Source organism: Rhinatrema bivittatum, chromosome 5 (assembly GCF_901001135.1).
Source record: "Rhinatrema bivittatum chromosome 5, aRhiBiv1.1, whole genome shotgun sequence".
Taxonomy (NCBI): domain Eukaryota; kingdom Metazoa; phylum Chordata; class Amphibia; order Gymnophiona; family Rhinatrematidae; genus Rhinatrema; species Rhinatrema bivittatum.
Window position 1 is genome coordinate 302,993,048 of NC_042619.1, and position 27,395 is coordinate 303,020,442.

At 47.2% G+C, this 27,395-nt stretch overlaps 1 long non-coding RNA gene across 2 annotated transcripts in view; it reads left to right on the top strand.

Moving 5' to 3' along the window:
- LOC115092854 overlaps positions 1–27,395 on the top strand; it is an 80,451-nt gene that overhangs the window by 49,464 nt on the left and 3,592 nt on the right. For both annotated transcript variants that reach the window (XR_003857099.1, XR_003857098.1), the window contains exon 3: positions 405–519. This is a non-coding gene — a long non-coding RNA (uncharacterized LOC115092854). The remainder of the gene's footprint in view (positions 1–404; positions 520–27,395) is intronic.

Below are 27,395 nucleotides of genomic sequence, written 5' to 3' on the forward strand. Positions count from 1 at the left end.
CGGACGCAACGCCCATGCTGAGTTGGAGACACCGAGGGTTTCGGCACCGGAGGCAGCCATCTTACCCATGGAGGAGGAGAAAGGCAAAAAAAAGATGAGGCAGAGCGGTTGCAGCTGTCTGCGATCGACGGACACAACACCCTCAAGCCAGTAAGGATCTCCTGAGTGACCCATGCATATCATCTGGAATGCGGAAGGCAGTAGAGGGAGAAAAGGACAAAAATACTAAGGGGAGGGCACATCTTTAAATATTGGCCTAGGAATATCTTTATTGGCCAACAGGTTTGCACTAAAAATACCATCTGCACCAGCAAATGCTCTCCAGGTGGTAACTTTAGTTCGAGGGTGTTGCACTATTTTTTTTTAATGCAAAGATTAAATATGTTTTACATTTTTACCACTAGGTGTCAGCAGATCACAGGAAGAAGAACTGAGCACAAATTCTCCACACCGAAAGTGAGGCCTACAATCAAAATATAAAAAGAGTAACAAGGGAGGCTCTTTCAGGGGCTTTTGAATGTGAGGAGAGTGAATCAACTGTAAAAAAAAATGTATATATATTATGTTCTAAAATGCTGGTCATGTCCTGTCTTTCTCTGTACTATAAGAGGTGTGTTTACGGGTAGGGTCTGGCTGGTACATAAAACACAATCCTAGGTTTGTGAAAGAAAATAACCAATTACTTTGCTCCTTCCTGCAAAATAATTCAACCAGTCCACTAACTTTGTCAGACTGGACACTCCTGCAGTACAAACCATACTGAGGATGGTATCTCAATGCTGGCTTATTAATAGATAAGTGAATACAAACATCCTCTGACTTACAATATACTGCAGGTATAAATAGACAGCTAATTTAAAACAAGGTTGCAAACACTCATAGTTGGGGCAAAGCTTAAATCCAGTCCAGATCAATTTCCATAGTAATTTCTTTCCATAGATAGATACAATAAATACTTGAGACACAAATTTTACTTATAAGAACATAAGAACATAAACATAAGAACATAAAATGCCATACTGGGTCAGACCAAGGGTCCATCAAGCCCAGCATCCTGTTTCCAACAGTGGCCAATCCAGGCCATAAGAACCTGGCAAGTACCCAAAAACTAAGTCTATTCCATGTAACCATTGCTAATGGCAGTGGCTATTCTCTAAGTGAACTTAATAGCAGGTAATGGACTTCTCCTCCAAGAACTTATCCAATCCTTTTTTAAACACAGCTATACTAACTGCACTAACCACATTCTCTGGCAACAAATTCCAGAGTTTAATTGTGCGTTGAGTAAAAAAGAACTTTCTCCGATTAGTTTTAAATGTACCCCATGCTAACTTCATGGAGTGCCCCCTAGTCTTTCTACTATCCGAAAGAGTAAATAACCGATTCACATCTACCCGTTCTAGACCTCTCATGATTTTAAACACCTCTATCATATCCCCCCTCAGTCGTCTCTTCTCCAAGCTGAAAAGTCCTAACCTCTTTAGTCTTTCCTCATAGGGGAGTTGTTCCATTCCCCTTATCATTTTGGTAGCCCTTCTCTGTACCTTCTCCATCGCAATTATATCTTTTTTGAGATGCGGTGACCAGAATTGTACACAGTATTCAAGGTGCGGTCTCACCATGGAGCGATACAGAGGCATTATGACATTTTCCGTTTTATTCACCATTCCTTTTCTAATAATTCCCAACATTCTGTTTGCTTTTTTGACTGCCGCAGCAGTCAAAAACAGAGCTTCAGAAGTGATATTTAAAGATGAATCAGAGGAATTGAAACAAATCTCAATAACCTGGAAGATGTAATAGGGCAAACTGACAAAATAAGAATAGCAAATCACCTGAACCAGATGGTATACAACCCAAAGTGCTGAAAGAACTGAAAAATGAAATTGCAGCACTACTATTAGTAATCTGTAAACTATCATTAAAATCAGTTACATTATCTGAAGATTGGAGGGAGGCCAATGTAACACCAGTTTTAAAGAAGGAATCCAGGGTTGATTTGGGAAATTCCAGACTGATGAGCCTGACATCAATGCTGGAAAAATGGTTGAAACTATTATAAGAACAAAATTACTGAACAAAGCCAAAATGAATTCAGCCAAGCAAATGTTTGCCTCACCAGTCTGCTACAATTTTTTTAGAAATTCTGAATAAATGTGAGCCAGTTGATAATAGTATACCTAGATTTTCAGAAAGCTATTTGACAAATAATCTCATGAGAGACTCCTGAGGAAAGTAAAAAGTTATGGGATAGGAGGCAATGTTCTATTGTGGATTGCCAACTAGAAAACAGAGAGTTGGTCTAAATGGTACATTTTCTCAATGTGAAGAGTGGCACGCCCCATGGATCTGTGCTGGGATTTTAATATATTAATAAATGACTGAGAGATGGGAATGATATGGGAGGTTATCAAATTTGTTGATGATCCAAAATTATTCAAAGTTGTTAAATCACAAGAGGATTGTGAGGAATAGCAAGAAGACCTTGCGAGACTGGGAGATTGGGCATCCAAATGGCCAATGACATTTAATGTGGACAAGTGCAAGGTGATGCATATAGGGAAGAGCAACCCAAATTATTGCTAAGCAATGCAAGGATGTACATTGGGAGCAGGGCCGGATTCCTGCTGACGACCGGCCTGGGGATTCACCGCCCCGGCCGGCCCCGGAGATACCACATGGTCTGCCGAGCGCGGCTCTGTCACGGCCGCGCTCGGCAGACCACGTGACTAGAGCGACCGGCCCACCAGGGGGATGCCCGATCCTCCGATAGGCCAATCCGCCCCTGATTGGGAGTCACCACCCAGGAAAAGGATTTAGATGTCATCGTTGAAAATATGGTGAAATCCTCTGCTCAGTGTGGGGCAGTGGCCAAGAAAGCAAATAGAATACTAGGGATTATTATTTATTTATTTATGTGTGTGTTTTTATATACCGAAGTTTGGAACATGCCTTCACTCTGGTTTACAGATAAAACAATTTGTTACAGCGAATTTCATAACATATAAAACATATACTCATATATTCGTAACATAAAAACAGTGAATGTTAAATCATATATAAAACAAAAATATATATAAAACAGCAATAAATATATAAATTATAACTTATATAACACAATATTAGGAAAGGAGCAGAGAATATAACAGAGAATATCATAATGCCTCTGTATTGCTCCATGGTGCGACCTCATCTTGAGTATTGTGTGTAGTTCTGGCCACCACTTCTCAAAAACAAAATAGCAGAATTAGAAACAAAAAAGAGAAGGGTGACCAAAATGATAAAGGGGATGGAACAATTCATCTAAGGAGAAAAGTTAAAGAGGTTAGGGCTCTTCAGTTTGGAGAAGAGATGACAATTGGACACCTAGAGGGGAGATATGGACACCTAGAGGGGAGATATGATAGAGGTCTATCAATAAGTGGAGTGGAACGGGTAAATGTGAATCAGTTGTTTACTCTTTCAAAAGTCCAAAAGCTAGGAGACACACAATGAAGTTACTAGGAAATACATTTAAGATAGATAGTAGAAAATATATTTTTACTCAATGCATAAATTCTAGAATTTGTTGCCAGAGGATGTGATAAAAGCTGTTAGTGTAACTGGGTTTAAAAAAGGTTTAGATAAGTTCCTGGAAGAAAGTCCATAAAGGTGGACTTTGGGAAATTCACTGCTTATTCCTGGGATAAGCAGCGTGGAATCTATTGAACTTTTGGGGCCCTGCCAGGTACTTCTGACCTCAATTGGCTACTGTTGGAAACAGGATCCTGGGCTTGATGGACCTTTGGTCTGACTCACTATGGCAAATGTTATGTTCTTATGTTCAATACTTCTTAACATCAGTATACACAGAAAAAACAGCTCACAAGTCTTCTACCAGAATACCACACCTTCACCTTCCTGAATCCCTTGAGAACCAATCCAGCCAAGCAGAGCCTGGTTGAAGGCCTGCTATGGCAACTTTTTGCCATAACAACATTTCAATGACAACAGGGCTTTAAACATGTGCATCTCTCTCACTCAATCCCTAGTTCCAAAATACCCCTGAAAGATGTAGGCCAATTAATTCTCTTCACGAATGAGTTTCCTGAACATAAGGTTAAGAGGGTCAGGGCATACCTAGATGTGTCCAGCTTTTGTGCTTCTTTCTGACTCCATGCTACCCTATTTGTAGGACTTCTGCAGCAGTTATTTTATATGATTTGTTAATTTTTAAGTCAAGAATTGTGGTTGCCTTGTTAGGTCACTTGGATACATGGAATTAAGGGTTCACAAACAGGTTGTAGGTGATACCTTTTTATTGGATTAACAAAATGTATTTGTCTGATTTATAATCTGAATTTTCAGGCACTTTAAAGCAAATTACATTCAGGTACTGTAGGTATTTCTCTCTCCCCAGAGGGCTCACAATCTAACAGGCCGAATCAGAAAGGTGTATTCAGCCGGTCATACCTTTCTGTGCACACTTCAATGTGCATTTTCTGGGGGCAAAACTTACTGCTATTGCAGCAAGGACTTTTGCATGCAGAAAACCCGCATTTCCAAACTGGAATACTGATTAGCGCCCTCGAATGGAAATCCCATGCAGACGAGAGCCTTAAGCATTACCCTCTGATGCAGAGAGACTACATTTGGCCAGCGTGCCTTTTTTTAGCCCTGGAAACTTAATCCCAGATAGCGCTGGAGTTAAGTTTCCAGCAGTATGAAAAAAGAATTTAAAAGTTTCTAAAAAGGATAAAAAACAGTAAAAAAACAAAAAAAACCCCAACCTTTCTGGGTAAGTGCCGGCAGCTGTGGCCACTTACCTGGATAATAACTGATTTATCTGGGTAAGTTCCAGCAGCAGCAGGCTATCTGGCGCAGTTTGCCGCTACTTAGCCGGATAAAGTACTCCTCCAGATAGACGGATAAATCAGTATCTGGGGAAGTGCAGCAGCAGCTGCCACCCCCTTATCCAGACAGCCTGACAGGGAGGCCTCCACCCCCTTCCCTAGTTAAAACGTGCGTTGGCCCCGTGCGGAATGCAATGCCTTACAGCTTTTACAGGTTTTGTAACTCCTGATGCATGGGCATATCATTAGCTTACTGCAGCGGGAGTTAAAAACGGGCACTGAAAACCAACCCATGTTTTATTAGCACCCAGATTATTTCATCGGCCTTTACGTTTATACCTGAGGCAATGGAGGGTGAAGTGGCATCTGTGACGAGCTTTTGAGAGTTATCATCTCATCACCTGCTCAGTGAAGAAACAGTGCAGTTACATTGGGTTTAACTAGTACAGAGTCATCTAAGTGTTAGGTTGCCTGCATGTGACAAGGGAAGTGTGGGGGGGGGGGGGGGGGGGGTTTGAGGAATGCCAGAGGTGAAGAGACAGTAAACCTTTGCAGTTGAAAGGGCCTAATGGGTGAGAAAGTCCGTGTCCTCATTAAGTCTTCTTGTGTTTGCTACAAAGTGTGTGATCATCCTAACTTCAAAGGTTGGCCATTCTTGTGTGCTCCTAAAGTTCCCTTTAAGTGCCCTGATTGTGAAGTTGTTCAGGGAATGATTTTCCTTGGAGAAGTGCTCACCTACTAAGCTGTCATTCTGTCTTCTCTCTAATGCCTTATGTTACGTCTATGAAGATTAATTCTGATCCTTCATATCTGGCTTGTTTCACAAATGTAGCATCCTTTTTCACATGTTTTGCTTTGGATCATGAACACAATATATGGAAAGAAGGATGAATGTGCCACATTATAAGTCCAAGCTCTATGCTTGAGTTACATCAACAACCTGAAGTAATATCACTACATTTTCAAAACTAAATTAGCATCCATGCCACGTTTTAAGACAGTTTCATCTTGTCACCTCCCACTAGCCTCCTCTTTCACTCTCCTGGAGTGTCCTTTCTGGAAAGGACTGCATTTTACCTCTCAGATTTTGCCCTGAATCAAACCTTTCCCTGCTTTTTTTTTTTTTCTTTTGCAGACATTTGGCAGTAGATGCCTTCACATGCTCATTTTAAGGCCATTGTTCTTATCTAGATATCATCTGTCTCCATAAACTCCATCTTCTTCACCCTCATAAAGAGGAAATATTATTCCATTAGAATGCTAACATTTTGCCTTCACTATCATCCATGTCATTCCCCTGCCCACCCACTCACACCCCTATCTGCATGCCAGAGGGATGAAAAAATGTGTCCCTTTCAGCTCTGCCCATCACAATTTGCACTTACACTTCTGTCCCAAGAATAATGTTATTATGCTCAGCAGTCCACAGGTTGTCCCCGCGAACTGCTGCTCTTACCTCCAGCCCTGGGCTGCCCGCGCCAAGTCCCAACGCAGAGGAGCACCACTGGCACACTATGCCACCTCCTGGCGCAGAGAATGCCATCAGCCATTCACTTGTCAGAACGCTGCCTTCATCGATATACTGTGTCTTTCTAGGCACGGGCAGACACGTGCAGACATGATATACTGTGTCTTCCTAGGACCGCAGCAGAAAAGTCCCCTGTGGCCCCTAATGATGACATCAAACCCATGGTCTTATAAGAAGGCAGTGTTCTAGATACAACTTGTCTCAGCAACAGGTCCAGCTACTCTCTAGAAATGAATGTTGCTTCCCTTCGTTCCAGCTTGTCTTCAGTCTTTGTTCAGCTTGTCTCCATCTTTATTGCCCACTTGTTCTTGCCCTTGCCTGCCTGCCCTACCTATCCATCCTTCTTCTCCTCCTTCAGGCGGATACCTGGTTTTGATCTCGGCCCAGAACTCAGATATGCCTGACTGCCGCCTGTCTCTGACCACTGCCTGAACCTCAGATACACCTGACTACTGCCTGCTTATAACCATTACCTGGACCTCAGATACATCTGACTGACCACTGCCTATGATCCTAGCTAACTACAGACCTCCTCTTCCGCCTCCAGCAGAGATCCCACGTAAGTCCTGCTGGCCCCATCACCCAAAGGGTCAACCCAAGGGGAATGGGGGATGGTATTAGGGAATGTTCTGATCGGTCTCTGCTTTGCCTGGGTCCGCTTGCCAACGGTGAGAACCTGCAGGATTCCTCCCTGCAGGTAGAGCCAATCTCGCTTCGGCCCAAAGGTCCACAGATGCAACAGATTACTGAGGCCATGGACTAGGCAGACTTGATGTCACTGCAGGCCATCCCTGGAATAGAAAGCAAGCTGCAAGACCAATAAGGTGCCCTGGAGCTTCTGGCCGCCATGATGGACTGGGTCACTACCTGCCTGGATGCCTTGACTGCATCTGCGGTACCGCCTCCATCCAAACAGGTACCGCTACCTCCTTCAGCACCCAGTCGGCCCGTTCTTCAGTTGCCAGCTCCACCCCATTGTGATGGGGACCCCAAGCGATGTTGGGAATGCTTGAACCAGTGCAGAATGCATTTCCAGTTGCAGGCTCCACTATTCCCCAGCGACCAAGGTAAAACAACATACATCCTCTCCCTGCTCGATGGAACAGCACTGGACTGGGCTTCTCCCTTCTTGCTCAACCTGCAACAGTTCATGGAGCAGTTCTGCACCATCTTTGAGGAGCCAGGTCATGCAGCAGCGATGGCCTCTGATATAATTCACCTCCATCAAGCTCCCCAACCCTGGCTGAATATGCAGTGGAGTTCCACACACTGGCTTCCAATCTAAAGTGGCAAGAGGACATTTTACCCACAAAGGTGCCAATACCAAAGAGTGGCCACTAGAGGCTATTGACGCTTTCCAGAAGTTAAAGAATGCCTTTGCTGACAAGCCTTGCCTATGTCATCCGGACTCCACATGACCCTTCATTGTAGAGGTAGATGCCTTTACCCTGAAGATAGGGGCTATTCTCAGCCAACACACTTCAGAAGGGGTATTATGTCCATGTTCCTTCTTTTCTAAGAAGTTCACCCCGCCCAAACACAATTACAGTATTGGAGACAAAGAGCTCTTGGCAGTTAAACTGTCTCTCAAGGAATGGCATAATCTTCTCAAAGGGGCTCAATACCATGTCACTATATACATGGACCACAAGAACCTCAAACATCTACATCCAGCTCAGCAGCTTAAAGCGAGACAAGCTCGTTGGTCTTTGTTCTTTCCTTACTTTGATTTCAAGTTATGTTATCACCTAGCACTCAAGAATCTATAAGCAACGCCCACTCTCTCTCCTTCCAGACCAAGGATGTCCCAGAACCTCCTAGGCACATCATTGATCCTGCTAAGATACTCCTGGCTACTACGGTGCTCGTCCCTCCAGGAAAGACTGTGGTACCTTCCAGATTGCATGAGAAAGTGCTGAAATGGCCCCATTATTCCTATGTCGCAGGACATCCTGGGTTACCATGAACACTTGAATTGCTTCAACTGTTCTACTGGTGACCCCAATTGAAGCAAGATGTCAAGGCCTACTTGCGCACAGCAAAAAGCGCTGGATGGGTGATCTTGGAGGCTGTTATAGCTGTTGGCAGCTCCCAAGGAACACTGGACCCACTTCTTTATTGATTTTATTGTGGACCTCCCCAACTCTAACAGCGCCACCATGATTGATTGTTTCTCCAAGATGGCACACTTCGTCCCATTACCATGCTTTCCTTCCACTCCAGAACTGAGATATCTCTTCACCCTCTACATCTTTTGCTTATATGGATTGCCAAAGCACATACTATCAGATAGAGGAGTTCAGTTTACCGCATGATACTGGCACTCTCTATGCAACAGATTTGGTATCATGGTCAACTACACAATGGCCTTACATCCGCAAGGCAACAGGCAAGCAGAGCGTACCAACCGTACCCTTAAAACCTTCATCCGCTCTTATGTCAATGAACATCATGACAACTGGGCCGCTCTCTTGTCTTGGGCTGAATTTTCCCATAATAATCACATCAAAGCAACCACCGGCTCTTCCCTTTTCCAACTGGTTTACGGAAAACAACCATTGCCTTCTCTACCATTGCCTGTGACAGTTCCTTCACTGGCAGCTCAGGCAAAGAGAACAGCAGATACCCACAGAAGGCTAGCTCCCCAATTCAAGATAGGTGAGAAGGTTTGGCTAAGAACCCACCACGTATGCCTACAACTTCCCTCGATGAGCTTGGCACCACGCTTCATTGGGCCTTTTTCTGTGCTGTACCAACTGGGTACTGTCATGTAACAGTTAAGGCTACTACCCACGTTAAAGATCCATAACATGTTTCAAGTTTCCTTTCTCAAACCAGTAGTGCTCTCTTGACCCTCCAGAGTGCCACCTGATCCCCAGGAGTTAATTGCAGATGGAGACACCTTACATGAAGTTCAAGAGATCCTGGACTCCCATAGGATGGGCAGATGAGTAGAATACTTAATCTCATGGAAGAACTATGGCCCAGGAGAAAATTCATGGGAGCCATCGTCCAACATATTGGACCCCAATCTTTTAAAAGACTTCCACCTATCCCAGTAAACCTAAAGCTTCAGGAGGGGGGGACTTTTGAAGGGGGGTTACTATTACACTTGATCCACAGGCTGCCCCCATGAACCGCCGCTCTTACCTCCGGCCCCAGTCTGACTGCGCCACCTCCAGACACAGAGATGTACCGAAGGCATGCCATATCGCCTCTTGGCTCAGAGAACGCCATTAGCCATCCATGCAGTAGAACGCTGCTGTCACCGACATGCTGTGTCTTCCTAGGCGCACGTGTCTCTCACCAGTACTTGGGACTGCAGTGGGAAAGTCCCTGCGGACCCTAATGATAACATTAGCCCGATGGCCCTATAAGGCAGCAGTGTTCCAGACACAACTTGCCTCAACAACAGGTCCAGCTACTGTCTAGTAGTGTGTTCCAGCTTGTCTTCAGTCTTTGTCTAGCTTGTCTTCAGTTCTCGTCTAGCTTGTCTCCATCTTCGATGTCCGCTTGTTCTTGGCCTTGCCTGCCTGGCCTGCCTATCCATCCCTCTTCTCCTTAGTACAGATACCTAGTTTTGACCTTGGCTCGAATCTTGGATCTGCCTGACTACTGCCTACCTCTGACCATTGCCTAGACCTCGGATATGACTAACCACTGCCTGCCTACGATCCTAGCTAACTACGGTCATCCTCTTTTGCCTCCAGCAGATACCCCACCTAAGTCCTGCCAGCCCTGGCACACAAAGGCTCAACCCGAGGGGAACATGGACTGGTATAGGTGAAGATCCTGACCGGTCTCTGCTTCACCTGGGTCTGCCTGCCAACGGTGAGAACCTGCAGGGCTCCTCCGTGCAGGTAGCATCAATCTCACCTCGGCCCAAGGGTCCACAGGATGCAACAATTTTGGAATGCCAGTATCAGCCCTCTCCTCTGGGAATCATGAAGGCCCAACCAAAATATGGCAGGCATTGTGGAGTGCTGCCATCATGCTCCCCCCTCAAGTCTTGCCAGCAACAGTTTCAATCCCCCAGATTTACATTTTCAGAAACTATTATCTGAGCAGGCTTTGTCAAGTGCTGCTCGGCTATTAGCATCCCCCTCTAATATCAGGGTTGCCCTTTGAGTCCAGATAGTAAGAATCAGGCTGAAATACTCATGGATGAAACAGAAGACAATGTGACACAGGAAATGGAACCAGAGCAATAAACCATAATGTGAGTCCAGCATTATATATCTTGAATACATAAGCAAACTATTGCAACTGTGTCACAGACTAAGCCAAACTGTAATTTTCCATACCATTAAGTGATTGAGGGTTAGCCTTGCCACTCCTAAAGCAGGAATGTGTTCATTAGAGTCTGCCTCTGGGTTTAGAGACCACAGAATTATTTCTTTAACACAATTATGCCTCTTCTGACTAGTGACCACTTTCTCTCTTCCCCTCCTCTACCTTTTGAGTGGACAGGGTCTTTTCTCCAAGAGGCAAGTTTTTGAAACCGCTTTTAAATCTTATGCCTGATTGCTTTTAATTAACTTTTTCTTTTTAAACATTGTCTTGCTTTATATCCCAAGTCTCTTGTCCTGCATGTTTGTCTTATTAGACTGTAAGCTCTATTGAGCAGGGACTGTCTTTTTGTGTGTTCGTACAGCATGTAGCGCTATAGAAATTGTAAGACGTAGTAGTAGTAGTAGTAGTAGTAGGCATTACTATAGGGCTGAACTATAAGGGAGCTAACCCAGGGGGCTGTAGGGTTTATTGGGATCAGACCACCATTAAAACATTGAGTTGTACTAAGGTAGTACAGTATTGATGTGTTTTCAGCACATACTGAAGAGGCTAGATGAAGGTCTGAAACCACCTTTAAGCTTTAAATAGGAAAGGGAGCTCTTTCCCCCCCTCACTTTAAGTCTCGCTATCACATCATCTGACGTCGGTCTGCTCTTGGCACCAATTTATCTTTTTCCCATGATGCAACCCAATTTGTCATCTCCATGGTGACTGGCATACTTCCAGACGGCATCCCAGGTGAGGGAGATAAAGAGCCGGGTGGAGGGCTGCTACCAGCAAGCATAGGAGGAGGAGGAGGAAACGCGCTGACCTTTTCTGGTGACTCAGCGTTTCCTCGTAGGAGGCGAGCACAACAGCTCCCCGTGACCTTTGCAACGTCCCCGTGTGGGTGTTAAGTGACGGTATCTGGGCACCGTGCAGTTAAGAGCCTGCTGCTAGAGATACGGAGGGAGAGAGAGAGAGAGAGCTGCTTGTCGGTCCTGTGCCATTAGATAAAACCAGACACTCCATTGCTTGATTCTCTACAGGTGGCAGGTGTCTGCTGGCAACTACCCCCACACCCTTTCACCCTGGTGAATTTATTAGATCAGGACCAAGTATATATACATTTCCATCAGAAAGATATTCTTTGTTAAAAAAAAAAAAAATATATATATATATATATATATCAGTGTGCCCTCCTGCATAGCTCAAGAACAGTGAATAAACGCTCCTTGCAATTTTTTTTTTTTTTGCACCAGCCATCCCACTGCATCACCTAATATATTATCAGCTTCATTACCATATGCAAATCTTCATTTATCTCAGTCCTGATCTGTGGAGTTCCTCTGCCAGCATCTGGAATTAGGTGAAGGAAACGCTCTGAAGGGTTGATGTAATAAGGTGTGCTTGGTGCATCGCACATTTCATCTCATAGTGTAATAAGGTGTGCTTGGTGCATCGCACATTTTAACCCATAGTTATTCGCGCATTGGGGCCGATGTAATAAGACCCGTGGGAAAATATGTGCTCGTTATGTGCGTGGGTTTTGATTACCGCCTGCGGCTGAAGCTGCCGCTTCCGCGGGATGTAAAAAAAATAATTATGCAAATGATTTGCGCGCAGAAATCCGCGCACGTATGTAAAAATGTGTGTACCTATGCGTGGTACAGGGCCTATGTAATAAGCAGCCGCATCCGCACTCAAAACCCCTGCTGATAATTCGCACATAAAAGCGAGTGAGCAAGCAAACGGGTCTCCTTATTAAGTGAAAGTATGACCCTGGAAAGTATTTTTAATATTTCCAGTAACTGTGCTGCAGAAAACATGGCAAATATTTTCATGGGTGATAATTCACAACAATCTTGCTGCTCTTCTGGCCTTGTATCTGTCCGCCCAGGGAAACGCCTACCTCGGACGCTGTGAAAAGCTGGCCACTCAGAAGCCGAGAGAGGCATTCAGCCAGGTGCTTATCAGGCCTCTCATGCTCTTCTGTTCGTGGCAGAAAAATCTGCGCAATCGGGCGCCCAGAAAGGTGCATAGTAGGGATGTGAATCGTTTTTTGACGATTTAAAACAATCGTCAGATATATTTTAAATCGTCAAAAATCGTTAGAGCCGCAATACAATAGCAATTCCCCCGATTTATCGTCAAAAAATCATAAATCGGGGGAGGGGGGAGGGCGGGAAAACCGGCACACCAAAACAACCCTAAAACCCACCCCGACCCTTTAAAACAAATCCCCCACCCTCCCGAACCCCTCCAAAATGTTTTAAATTACCTGGGGTCCAGTGGGGGGGTCCCGGCGCGATCTCCCGCTCTTGGGCCATGGCTGCGTTAATAGAAATGGCGCCAGTGGCCCTTTGCCCTTACCATATGACAGGGCAAAGGTAGCGCCGGCGCCATTTTGGTTCCTGTCACCTGACATCATGAGTGCAGGAGATCGCTCCCGGACCCCCGCTGGACCCCCAGGGACTTTTGGCCAGCTTGGGGGGCCTACTGACCCCCACAAGACTTGCCAAAAGTCCAGCGGGGGTCCGGGAGCGACCTCCTGCACTCGCGCCGTATTGCCAATATTCAAAATGGCGCTGGCGCTACCTTTGCCCTCACTATGTCATACGACCTTTCCCCCCAAGCCCACTTCCCCTCTTTCACCTTCCTCTATTTTTGTGAATAACAAGGTCAACCTCCTCTCTACGCATGTCATTCCTGTTCCACCATGGATCATCTTCCCAGCCTTGGGGAGCATAGGGGGTTACTCTCCCAAAGTGGGGGATCAAGAGATCTGGAACTGGGGGGGGGGGGGGCAGGGTAACCTGCAGGGCCGGTACTGGGCCAAGGACACTCCACATAAAAAAAATTAAAAAAGTCCAATCAATAGTTGTGCTCCGACATGAAAATAATCTTCTACAGAATCTTCAGAATAAAACATATTGACAAAAAAGAAATGATAGAGGTAATCAACCAAAAAATATAGTTCCTAATCAGCTATTCACGCCTGAAAACATAGACAAAAGCTTCTTTGGTTTTTGCGTCCCTCTTCTCTTTCGTTAGTAACAGTTACTCCTTCAGTTGACACAATATCTCCTTCTACTTTAGCTTCTTCTAGTTACTCCATCTCTACCCAGGCCTGTCCTGGCTCTGTTTTTCTTTCTGTTTATTAAAAGAATTGCACAGTCCTGTTCAGCTCGAGGATGTTACAATCAATCAATCAGGAGCTGCTGCTCGATCGCTGGGGTGTGAAGATATTGAAAACTTAGATGCCTACTTGTGAATGATTTGTTGAAACTAATATTTAATGACAATTTATGACACCTGCGCTGTATTCGGTGTATGCCAGTGTTAATAAATTATTTGTGTAGTGATTTTAAAAATTGTTAAGGAGTGGAGGGAAAGTTTCATATAAACTCATTGGTGTCTCGGCACCACGGTTTTGTGGTGGTATAATCATTAACTAACCCCCTCCTCCTGTGTGAAATTTTTTTGCTGTAAAAGGTTTTTTTCTCTTTCGCCTATGTGAACTCTTCCGTGAGATAAACGTAGAACTTGTTTATAAAACCATAACAGTGCTAAATTTAAAGAGCTGAAAATGCTCTGCTTTTAAGCTATTATGGAGTAAAGTTAAGACTTCCCTTTTTGTTGTTGGTATACGCTGTCCAATTTCCAACAAAGGTCCCGACACAGTCGATCCGTGTTTCAGACTGTTAGTCTTTCCTCAGGGGTGTGAAACATTGTAGAGCTGCCAACTTGCTGGGAATCTAGATGAACTCCGTTCAATGCAAGCCTCTGGTGAACTTGAGGTGTACGACTCTTGGCGGAGTGACTCTCACTCCATCACCGGAAGAGTAATTATGTCTTCTAAACTGACCCTTTATATGTGCAGCTGAAAGAGTAAGTTATGACCAATGACCGTATACGAACTTGGTGACGTGATAACGCCAGCGTGATGGAAGATTGATGTGCTAGATTGCGACCTGATAGAGAACTCCTGTCTGGATGACTTACTAACGTGATGACGTGAGCTAGCTGTCATTCACAAGTAGGCATCTAAGTTTTCAATATCTTCACATCCCAGCGATCGAGCAGCAGCTCCTGATTGATTGATAGTAGTGGCATTGATTTGTTTAGGTTTGTCACAGCTCGAGGATGTGGCAGAACGCAATCCACGGAGCAAGTCCCTGCTGGCACAGCTTGCCTTTTGGTCCAAGCAGGTTCTCATTACACTTAAGCATGGGTTTCTTCCGATTTTCAAAACCAGGATTTGCTTCACTTTAGTTCTTCCTTCAGGCTTCCTGAAATTTTTAAGAGAAAATCTCTGCCCCATTCCTACTGCTTCCTTCTGTAACCCTGACAGAGGATCACAACTCCAAGGCTTTGTCAGTCCGTCCAATCGGGAGCAGCCCCAGACTCGGTAGGGTCAAGGCTTTTATCACTTTTCAAACTGACCCAGCCCATAGGTGCTGTAACCCCACTGTCAGTCAAGAAGGGTCTGTGACACCCCCTGACCAAGAGATGACTTGCAAACATTCTCTCTAGTTCCAATGCAACCTTTTGCCCTTTAATTTCCTGTGCACCCTTTACAGATTTTCCCAGCCCGTTCAGATTTCCTATAAGGAGAAAATCTCCACCTTACCTTACCTCTTTGGACATATAAAATCCTAAACACTTTGTGGCATAGGGGCCATTCGCATATCCAAAACTCTGCTAAAATGGCCCCTTACTTTCTCTATAACATCACCAAAATCCGTCCCTTCCTTTCTGAACACACTACCAGAACCCTTATCCACGCTGTCGTCTCCTCTGCTTAGATTATTGCAGCCTGCTCCTCACAGGTCTCCCGGCGAGTCATCTCTCTCCACTGCAATCTGACCTAAATTCAGCTGCGCAACTTATCTTTTGCCAAAGTCGCTGCATTCTCATAACCCCTCTTCTGAAATTACATTGGCTCCCTATCCATTCCCATATACAGTTCTAGCTCCTCTTTCTCACCTACAAATGCCTTCACTCTGCAGCACCTCACTGCCTCTCCTCTTTTATCTCTCTCTGGCACCCCTCCTCATGCACTCCGCTCATCAGACAAGTCACTCCTATCTGTGCCCTTCTCCTCTACCTGACATCCTCCATCTGGTCCCCCTTCATACTTTCTAGGCACCTTTCACCTTTCACCTTTCATATTTCCCCCACAACATTCCACACAAGCGCTCATTCTGTTCCGCACACTGACCCAGCAGAGCTCCGTCCAGGGCCGGGGAGAGCAGGAATTAGGCCCGTGCCAGCTAAGAAAAGTAGGCCCCTATGTAAGGCTCTGATGTGATACTCAATAAGAGAAATCATTTTCTAAATTTCCCAAATAATATTTATTTATTTATTTAAGAAGGCTTTACGAGCTTTTTTGTTAGCAAATTCTTCAATTAGAAATTAGAAATAGATATATTTAGCTTTTTTTAAAATTTTGCCCAACAAAAGTAGGCCCCTTGAACATTGTAGGCCCTAGCCAAATGGCCATGCTGGCACCTCCTCTCTCCTGGAGTGGCTCCGTCCCAAGGATTCTGACCACATAGACTCGTACAGGGGGCTCTTTCTTAATACAGAGGGAAAACCCAGGAAACTTACCTACTACATGTTAGGATTCGTGGGTTTTGTGGACTCTTGGCCCAAGGTGGAGGTTGATGCTACCTGAGGGGTGGAGCCCCACAGGTCCGCACCGTCGGGAGGCAAGGTCAGCTGCAGCAGGGGACACAACTGTAGTTCAGTAGAGTGAGAACGTCCTGCGTCACTGCCACGTGATCGCAGGTACCTGCACTGAAATATACTGTGAGGCGTCCTGAGGAGCGGGGCGAAGAGACACAGTTCAGAGGAGTCACAGTACTTAGGCAGGACTGAAGATTCAAAGTACCAGAGCTGGAACCTCCAAGACCGCGGAGCACTGGGCAGGCCCCGAGGAGCAGGGAGCGCGAAGACAGGATCTTCTGGAGGAGAGATGCAGACTGTCCCGAGGGGCGGGACAGCGCAGCCACAGAGTCTCTAGTGCAGTGACGTAGGAGTTGCCCTGAGGAGCGGGGAAGCGTAGAGCAAGCCACTGGTGTAAAGGCGTTGAGACTGCCCCGAGGAGCGGGGAAGTGTAGAATCAAGATTCCAATAAAGTGACGTAGAGGCTGCCCCAAGGAGCAGGGAAGCATAGAGATGGGATCTCTGATAGGCCGTGCTTGAGGCAACCCCGAGGAGCGGAGAAGCGAGCAGGCAGGACCTCTGGTGAGGAGTGCAGGAGCTACCCCAAGGAGCGAGAAAGCCTGGAGACCAGGTCTCCCGAAGGAAGCACAAGCAGGCCCCTGAGGAGCGGGTACCCGAGCCAGAGTCCAGATAGCAGGTGGAGATCCAAGGCAGGAACCACGGGTCCGGAGAGACAGGAAAGCACCAGTGAGGCGAAGGAACTCATTGCCAAGTCGATTAGCATACGCCAAGGGAGGTGCTTATAAATCCCAAGCTTGTGATGTCATCAGTCGGGAACGCCCCTGAGGTTCCCGCCATAGTGCCTTTAAAGAGAGAGATCCGGTGGCGCGTGCGCACCTAGGAAGGCCCAGAGTCAGCGTGGAGGTCGACGGCGTCCCAGCCGCCACAAGGAGTCTTGAGAGCCAAGAGGTACACGGCGGTAGTGGCTAGCCACAGCCGCGAGTTCACCCAGAGAGGAGAGCAGGGCAAAACATGACATGAGTTGGGTCGGCCTTCCGCAGCCGACGGTCATGACACTACATCTGTTATCAAGTGTTATATGTTTGTTTGGTGTAAAGAAGGTGTATAAGAAGCGGCCATTTCCGCTTCTTTGCTGCCTGACCAGACCTGGATTGCTGAACCCTGTCTCCATCATTTACTTCACCTGCTTCACTGAGGCACCCGCACCTAAGTCCTGCCAGCCCCGGCACCCAAGGGCTCAACCTGCTGGGAACGAGGGCTGATATAGGTGAAGGTCCTGTCAGGTTGTCCTCACCAACACCACCTCCCGGAGACGAGTTCCAATCCCTCGGTGGTCATCACCACTCGCCCCATTGTCCGGCCTCCAGGCTATTCCGGGCCTGGCCAGGAGTCAAGGCGGGCAGCAGACAAGTGGAGACGAGAAGATAAGCCGAAGTCAAACCTGGAGATCAAGCCCAGGACTGGATTTAGGAGCTGGGATGAGGCTGGAAGCAGGAGCGGAGGCACGGGCAGGCTGGCAGCAACTGGAGCAAGGCAGGAATTGGAGCTGGAACAAGGCAGGAGCTGGAACAAGGCAGGATCAAGACAGGAACGCAGGAACAGCAACTAAGTACTCCGCAGAGAAGACCCGTTGCAAAGGCAATCCCTGTGTGCAGCTGTGGGGTTTAAATACCCATTCTATGTAACATCGTCTTCCGGGGCCAGGCTTAGTTTTCCTGCCGCGGCCCCTTTAAAAGGCGGAGCTTCCTGCGCGCGTGCGCCTAGGGAGAGCCCCGATGCAGGCAGAGAGGAGGATGCCGTCACAGCCATGCGGCAGGCCGCAATCGGCCTGCTACAGAGGAGGCCATGCCGCGCAGGGCGAACAGAGCCGGTAAGGGGAGCTGGCTGAGGTTTGCCGCGGCCAGGCGCCGCAACAACCTGGCCAAGATGGTGAGACGGACAGTGAAACGCTAAGAGAAATTATGGAATCTAACCAAATTGGTAGTGCAGTAATAATGGGAGATTTCAATTATCCCAATATTAACTGGCTAAATGTAACATCAGGGCATGCTAGAGAGATAAAGTTCTTGGATGTAATAAATGACTGCTTCATGGAGCAATTGGTTCAGGAACTGATGAGAGAGGGAGCAGTGGAGCGCAGGATTTGGTGAGAGAGGTAATGGTGGTGGGGCCACATGGCAATAGTGATCATAATATGATCACATTTGAATTAATGACTGGAAGGGGGATAGTAAGTAAATCCTGACTTCAGTGCCAGGAAAAATTGTGGAAACTGTTATAAAGAATAAAATCACAAAACAGTTAGATGGACATGGTTTAATGGAACACAGCCAGTATGGATTTACCCAAGGGAGGTCTTGCCTCACAAATCTCCCTCATTTTTTTTGAAGGGGTTAATAAACATGTGGACAAAAGATGTGGTGTATGTGGATTATCAGAAGGCGTTCAACAAAGTCCCACATGAGAGGCTTCTAAGAAAACTAAAAAGTTATGGGATAGGAGGCGATGTCCTTTTGCAGATTGCAAGCTGGTTAATCTTGCGTAGGAGGTGGATCCTTGGGCTGAGGTGGGGTTGACGCAACCCATAGGCTGGGCATACGGGTCCCCACCGTCAGCAGGCGGAGTGGGCTGAAGCTGGAGGCCACTGGAGCTTCACCTATACCAGCCCACGTTCCCCTAGGATTGAGCCTTCGGGTGCCGGGGCCGGCAAGACTTAGGCGGGCCTCGAGGTTGGGTATCAGTAGTAGCTGGTTCAGCCCAGAGACAGCAGCAACAGGTGGCGTGAGACAGGATGCGGAACGGAAACCCAAGCACCAGGGAACAGGAGGATACTGAAGGTGCCTGAGCATAGAAAGGCCGAAGCCTTAATAGTCCATGTCCAGAGGATAGGGACAGAGGCATCACTGTCAAACTTGAGTAGAAGCGGGCGGCACTTGGAAGGTGTAGCAAGCAACGTGGAACTCTGGACTCAAGAGAGTCTGAGGCGAAGTCGTATGTAGCAAAGTTCAAGGCACAGAGAAGACAAGCATGGTCAGATGTAGCAATGGTCAGGGCATGGAGAAGGCAGGCGTGGTAGATGTAGCAATGGTCAAGGCTTGGAGAGGGCAGGCCTGGTCAGATGTAGCAATGGTCAAGGCACAGAGAAGACAAGCGTGGTCAGATGTAGCAATGGTCAGGGCATGGAGAAGGCAGGCGTGGTAGACGTAGCAATGGTCAAGGCTCGGAGAGGGCAGGTGTGTTCAGATGTAGCAAAGGTCAGGCTTGGAGAAGCAAGCGTGGTCAGGTGTAGCAGAGGTCAGGCTTGGAGAAAATAGGTAGGCAAAATTAGGCGAAGCAGTGGTCAAATCCAGGAAGTTAATCAAACACAAGAAGAGACGAACAGTGGAACAGGAACCAAGAACAGGGAACTTGGAGAATCAGGAACACGAACAAACAAGTACTTGCAGCAACGAGCACTCGGAAACCAGGGACAGGAGACCAAGGAGACCTGTTGCAAAGGTGACCCTAAGGAGCGCGGCCTGAGTATTTATGTGCTGAAGGATCTGAAGTCAGTATCCGGGTCCGCAGCCAGGTTCCTGCCACAGGCCCTTTAAATCATTCACTGATGCGCGCGCGCGCGCCTATGGAAGGGTGCAGCGCTGCCGGCGGCGTCTCTCTGCAAGGCCCATGGAGAGGCCAAAGGAGTGGAGGCATCCTAGCTGGAGGTCCTAGGAAGCGGAGCAGGGCCGGAGGTGCTGGCGGGAGTCCAAGGTCAAGACCGGCGGCCCACTGCTGCCAGCGATGAGGAGCTGGAGCCTGAAGCTTGTGCAGAGAGGTGAGAGGGCCGCACCGTGGGGCTGCTGCGGGTGGCGAGTGTAACAGTGCCCCCCTTTACATCCCCATCCTGGAGGTTGGGGTTTGCCAGGCTAGGCACGATGGAAGCTCGAGAGCAGGGTCTTGTCCAAGATGTTACTAGCAGGCTCCCAAAAATTCTCCTCGGGTCCATAACCCTCCCAAGAAAGGAGGTACTCTGCGGCGGATGTCCAGAACTTTGTGGACCTTATACGTGGTATCAGTCTCTGCCACCAATGTTGGTGGCTCAGGGACATTCCGAGTAGGCCAGAACAACACTACCGGCTTAAGTAAGGAAACGTGGAAAGTATTATGTATACCCAAGGAAGGAGGCAACTGGAGCTGGTAAGTCACCGGTCTGATGCGTCGAGTAATCAGGAATGGTCCAATGAATCTCGGAGCAGCCTCTGCAGCGGATGTCCAGAACTTTGTGAACCTTATACATGGTATCAGTCTCTGCCACCAATGCAGGTGGCTCAGGGACCTTCCGAGTATGCCAGAACAACACTACCGGCTTAAGTAAGAAACGTGGAAGGTATTATGTATACCCAAGGAAGGAGGCAACTGGAGCTGGTAAGTCACCGGTCTGATGCGTTGAGTAATCAAGAATGGTCCAATGAATCTCGGAGCGAATCTCTGTGAAGGAATTCGGAGTCTAATGTTATTTGGTACTCAACCAGGCTTTCTGGCCAGGAAGGAATTCATGAGCTGTGCGGCGATGACTGTCAGCAGTCTTTTTGGCCTAGGAAGCGGTCTTGCACAGGCAAAGGTTCGTCTGCTCCCAAAATGTCTTAAGGGTATCCGCAGTAGCTTGTGCCACAGGTGACGGCACTGAGAGAGGTATGGGTAAAGGTGGTCAAGGTTGTTTCCCATAGACTATAGAAAATGGCAATGTTCCAGTAGCTGTGGCGAAATGAGAGTTGTGGGAAAACTCTGCCCAGGATAAGAGGTCCGACCAGTTGTCTTGTTGGTCATTGATATAGGCCCGCAAGAACGCCTTCAAAGTGCGATTCATTCGTTCAGTTTGTCTGTTGGTCTGGGGGTGATAGGCGGTCGTTAGACTGATATTAATACCTAATTTTCGGCAAAGGAAGCATCTGGTGATGAATTGAGGACCTCAATCGGAAACAATATCCACTGGTAGGCCATGCAGTCTAAAAATGTGATGAAAAAAGAGACGTGCTAGCTCTAGTGCAGATGGTAGGCCCGGAAGAGGTACAAAATGGGCCATTTTAGAAAAACGGTCTATGTTGACCCATATCACGGTATTTCCCTTAGAAGGAGGCAGATTTACGATGAAATCCATAGAAAAGTCAGTCCACGGTTCTTCGGGTGCTGGAAGTGGTTGTAAAAGTCCCCAAGGTCGTCTGATCGGGGGTTTTTGTTGTGCGCACACATTACAGAAATCGACATATGCCTTAGCGTCGGAGACCAGAGTAAGCCACCAGAAAAACCTCTGGAGCAGTGTCACGGTTCACATACGTCCTGGGTGGCTGTCAAATTTGGAGTCATGTGCCCAGCGAAGAACTCTTTCCCGGAGTCGTCGGGGCACCACAGTTTTTCCAGGAGGGACCGGATGGGTAGCAGACAAGGAAATACAGGCTGGGTTGATGATGTGAGTTGGCTCTTCAGGGATGTCCTCAGGTTCAAAAGACCGGGATAAGGCGTCTGCCCGGAGATTCTTATCCGCAGGTCGGTAACAGCCTCGGGTGGCCAATTCCGTGTATTTTGGCCTTTCCGGGTCAGGACCATCAAAGGAGCAGCCAGTGTGGAGTAATGTGGGATAAAGTGGCAATAATAATTAAGGAATCCCAAGAAGCGCTGGAGCGCTTTAAGTCCCACTGGTTGTGGCCAATCCCGGATTGCCTTCAATTTGTCTGGATCCATGGAGAAGCCTTGAGGAGAGATTATGTAACCAAGGAATGGTAAACTGGACTTCTCGAACAAACACTTGTCCAGTTTTGCAAACAAGTGGTTTTCTCGTAGGCATTGTAACACCATTCGCACGTTGGTCCGGTGGGTGTTGAGGTCCTTTGAAAATATGAGGATATCATCCAGAAGGATCATGACTTTAATATATATAGCAAATCTCTGAAAATTGTATTCATAATCCGCTGGAATACAGCTGGTGCGTTGGAAAGGCCAAAAGGCATCACCAAGTATTCATAGTGGCCGTCTCTAGTATTAAAGGCGGTTTTCCAAATGTCATCAGGGCGGATTCTCACCAAGTTATACGCCCCTCGTAAATCCAGTTTCGTGAAGATGGTAGCACCTTGGAGATGATCAAATAGTTCAGAAATCAACAGCAAGGGGTACTTATCCTTACAGGTGATAGCATTTAGACCGCGGAAATCGATGCATGGTCTGAGTGATCCGTTTTTCTTGGTCACAAAGAAAAACCCAGCTCTGGCGGGTGACGTGGATGGACAGATAAACCCTTTTGCCAGATTCTCCCGAATGTATTCGGTCATAGCCTTCGTCTCAGGTAACAACAAAGGATAGGTACATCCATGAGGAGGCGTAGTTCCAGGAAGGAGGTCATTTGGACAATCAAACCAATGGAGAGGCAGGAGGAGATCGGCCTTTTGCTTATAAAATACATCCTCATAAGTGGCATATGGAGGCGGTATACCAGAAGAGGTGGTAACCAAGGGAATCGTTGAAGATGGAGTCACCTTCTGCAGACAAGATTGGTGACAGGCTGGACCCCACTCTACCAGTTGTAGCGAGGACCAATTGAACTGGGGGGAGTGTTTCTGTAACCAAGGAAGTCCAAGCACAATGGGATGGATCGACTTATCCAACACCAGTAACTCGAGTTCCTCAAGGTGTAAGGCCCCTGTACATAACTGGACAGATTCGGTGGTCAAAGTGATACGACCTGGAAGTGGCTCTCCATAGATAAAGGCGATGCATAAGGAAGGGTTAAACGAACGGGGTTTTTATACACAGGAGTTGTACAAGATCTTTGAGGATAAAATTACCTTCTGCTCTGGAATCTACCAGAACGAGGCACAGAAAGGACCAAGAGTCCAAAATTAGTGTGACTGGAACTGAGAGTTGGGGGGCCGAAGAAGTTGCACCCAAGTTCAAGACCCCTACGGAACTTGGGCTCTGGAGTTTCCCAGACGGATGTAACAATTTTGTAGATGGTGGCCTGGGGCTTCACAATACAGACCAAGTCGGACTGTCTTCGCCGGAGGCGCTTTTCTGGTGTCAGCCGCCCTCGACCCAATTGCATGGGTTCTTTCGCCTTGACCATTCTGCTATCACTAGATGTGGGGTTAGTAATGGGTGGTGAGTGGGAACGAACCTGCACAGGCCTCTTGGGCATCCAACTCTCCCGGTGACGGTGGTCAATATGGCCTGTCAAATCTATAAGGTCCTCCAAGGAGAAGGGGAGCTCCCCAGCAGCCAGCTCATCTTTTAACTGCGAGGAGAGACCATCCAAGTAGATAGTTCGAAGGCAGTCCTCCTGCCAAGCAAGCTCAGTAGCCAAAGTCCGAAACTCTATTGTATTATCAAAAAGACTTTGTTGTCCTTGACGACGATGTAATAAACTGGTGCTTGCTACAGCATGCCGCCCTGGATCATCAAAGGTCCGTTTGAATACAGCCACAAATCGAAACAGTTCTCTTAGCAAGGAATCCGAGCATTCCCACAGGGGGTAAGCCCAGGCCAGGGCCTTCCCTTCGAGGCGAGTCAAGATAAACGTGATCTTAGTCAGGTCGTCCTGGAAGACAGAGGGCTGCAGAGCAAATTGCATATAGCACTGGTTTATGAACCTGCTGCAGAGCTTGGAGTCACCATTGAAACGTGGAGGCACTGGAAGTGCCAGTAAAGCACGTGGTGCCGACGGGGGTGGCTGTAGACGAAAGACGATCCATGGATGAGGCCAATGCCTCAAGGAACTACTGCTGTTCTTGCACCTTTGAAGCCAGGCCTGGGATGGCCTGGAGGGTACACGGCTCCACCAAATCCATGGCCTTTGCAACCTGTTGCGTAGGAGGTGGATTCTTGGGCTGAGGTGGGGTCGACACAACCCGTAGGCAAGGGCCTACAGGTCCCCACTGACAGCAGGTGGAATGGGCTGAAGCTGGAGGCTACTGGAGCTTCACCTATACCAGCCCACGTTCCCCTAGGGTTGAGCTTTCGGGTGCCGGGGCTAGCAGGACTTAGGCGGGCTTCGAGGTTGGGTATCAGTAGTAGCTGGTTCAGCCAGAGACAGCAGCCAGTAGGTGGCGTGATCCTATCTCGGAACAGAAACCCAAGCACCAGGGAACAGGAGGATACTGAAGGTGCCTGAGCACAGGAAGGCCGAAGCCTTAATAGTCCATGTCCAGAGGATAGGGACAAAGGCATCACTGTCAAACTTGAGTAGAAGCAGGTGGCACTTGGAAGGTGTAGCAAGCAACGTGGAACTCTGGACTCAAGAGAGTCTGAGGCGAAGTCGTACGTAGCAAAGTTCAAGACACAGAGAAGACAAGCGTGGTCAGACACAGCAATGGTCAGGGCACAGAGAAGCAGGTGTGGTCAGACGTAGCAAAGATCAGGCTTGGAGAAGGCAGGCGTGGTCAGGCGTAGCAGAGGTCAGGCTTGGAGAAGACAGGTAGGCGAAGTCAGGCGAAGCAGTGGTCAAATCCAGGAAGTCAATCAAACACAAGACGTGATGAACAGTGGAACAGGAATCAGGAACACGAACAAACAAATACTTGCAGCAAAGAGCACTCGGAAACCAGGGACAGGAGACCAAGGAGACCTGTTGCAAAGGTGACCCTAAGGAGCGCAGCCTGAGTATTTATGTGCTGAAGGATCTGATGTCAGCATCTGGGTCCGCGGCCAGGTTCCCGCCATGGGCACTTTAAATCATTCACTGATGTGCGCGCGTGTGCCTAGGGAGTGGCGCAGCGCTGCCGGCTGCGCCCACAGAGAGACCCAAGGAGTGGAAGCATCCTGGCTGGAGGTCCCGGGAAGCGGAGCAGGGCCAGAGGTGCTGGCAGGATTCTGAAGTTGAGACCGGAGGCTCACTGCCGCCAGCGACGAGGAGCTGGAGCCTGAAGCTTGTGCAGAGAGGTGAGAGGGCCGCACCGCGGGGCTGCCGCGGGCAGCGAGCGTAACAGTTAAAAGACAGGAAACAGCATTAAATGGTCTGTTTTCACAGTGGAAAAAGGTAAACCAGTGGAGTGCCTCAGGGATCTGTACTTGGACCAGTGTTTTTAATATATTTATAAATGAGATGGAAAGGGGTACGATGAGTGAGGTGATCAAATTTGTGGACGACACAAAATTATGCAGAGTAGTTAAATCTCAAGTGGATTGTGATAAATTGCAGGAGGAACTTGCAAAACTGGAAGATTGGGCTTCCAAATGGCAGATGAAATTTAATGTGGACGTGCAAAGTCATGCATATAGGGAAAAATAACCCATGCTGTAGTTACACAATGTTAGGTTCTATCTTTGGAGTTATTCACCCAGGAAAGAGATCTAGACGTCATAGTGAATAATACATTGAAATCGTCGGTTCAGTGTGCTGCGGCAGTCAAAAAAGAAAACAGAATGTTGGGAATTATTAGGAAGGGAATGGCAAATAAAATGATGGATGTCATAAATCCTCTGTATCGCTCCATGGTGAGTCCACATCTTGAATACTGTGTACAATTCTGGTCATCACATCTCAAAAAAGATATAGTTGCACTGGAGAAAGTACAGAGAAGGGTGACCAAAATGATAAGGGGCATGGAATGGCTTCCCTATGAGGAAAGGCTAAAGAAATTAGGGCTGTTCAGTTTGGAGAAGAGACTGCTGAAGAGATATATGATAGAGGACTACAAAATCATGAAAGGACTTGAACAAGTTAATGTAAATCTGTTATTTACTCTCTCAGATAATAGAAGGACCAGGGGCACTCCATGAAGTTAGTAAGTAGCTCATTTAAAAGAAATCGAAAATTCTTTTTCACTCAGTGCATAGTTAAGCTCTGGAATTCATTGCCAGTGGTTTTGGTTACAATAGTTAGTGTAACTGGGTTTAAAAAAGGTTTGGATAAGTTCCTAAAGGAAAAGTCCATATACTGATATTATTTAATAAGCAATAGTAGCTTGAAATTTATTTAATGTTTGGGTACTTGCCAGGTACTTGTAGCCTGGATTGGCCACTGTTGGAAACAGGATGCTGGGCTTGATGGACCCTTGGTCTGACCCAGCATGGCAGTGTCTTATGTTCTTATGTTATCTGTTCTTATGGGTAGGAGAGGGGGCGTTGGGGAACACAGGGAGAGAGAAGGGGTGGGAGGCACAAGGAAAGAGAGGAGGATGGGGACAAGGGGAGGAAGAGAACTCTTACTGCTGAGGACAGGCAGGTGAAGGGGGAGGAAGCTGCTGTTACTGATGAGTGAGCACTGGGGAGATACTGCTGGGGGTGGGTGGCATGGTGAGGAAGAGAGAGGGGCTTGGGAGGCACAAGAAGAAAGGAGAGTGGTGGCAAGAGGAGGCTGAGGGAGGGGCGCAAAGGACATAGGAGCAAAATGTTGTATCTTGTCACTGGGCCAGAAAGATTACCTGACCCGGAACAATACAGAACAGTAACAGAACCTGGTAATTGTCCTTTTCTGTACCCTCTTGTTTTATGTATTTATTTATTTATTGAGTTTTATATACCGTCACTCGGATTCCATCGTAATGGTTTACAACAATAAATAATTTATAAATATAATAATTTATTTTAATTTCTGTTATTAGCAGTACTGTGTTCATTTCCTTCTTTTAACAACTTTTTAAGGCAATTTTAAAACCCTGGGTGGGGCTTGCAGTCCCACAAGTACAAAATATCTTTGGCACGTCAATCCCTTTTTCAAAAGGAAACCCCGTGCAAGGTTTCTGTGAACATGCACCAGCCGCAGGAATAGAGCTGGAACTGCTTCCGTATTTGGGACTTATACTTGAATGTGGTGTTGAAAAAGAAGTCATTTTTTTATTTTCCATGTTTTTATTTCATCCTGTTTTATTTTCTGTCTCAGATATTTATCTTGAATCTTTTTATTGCTGGGGGGGAGGGGGGGGGACAACGGGTGGCGTCAATTTCAGTGTTCTCACAAGCCACCAGTTAGTCTAGAGCCAGCCCTGCCTAAAAGCCTCCAGAATTTTTGCCGGACCTCCTGGCATTTCGGTCCTTCTATGCCTGTGTTCTCCGGCCCCGTGAGGACCCTGCTCCGGCATATCCGTCATCAGCAGGATCTCCCGCAG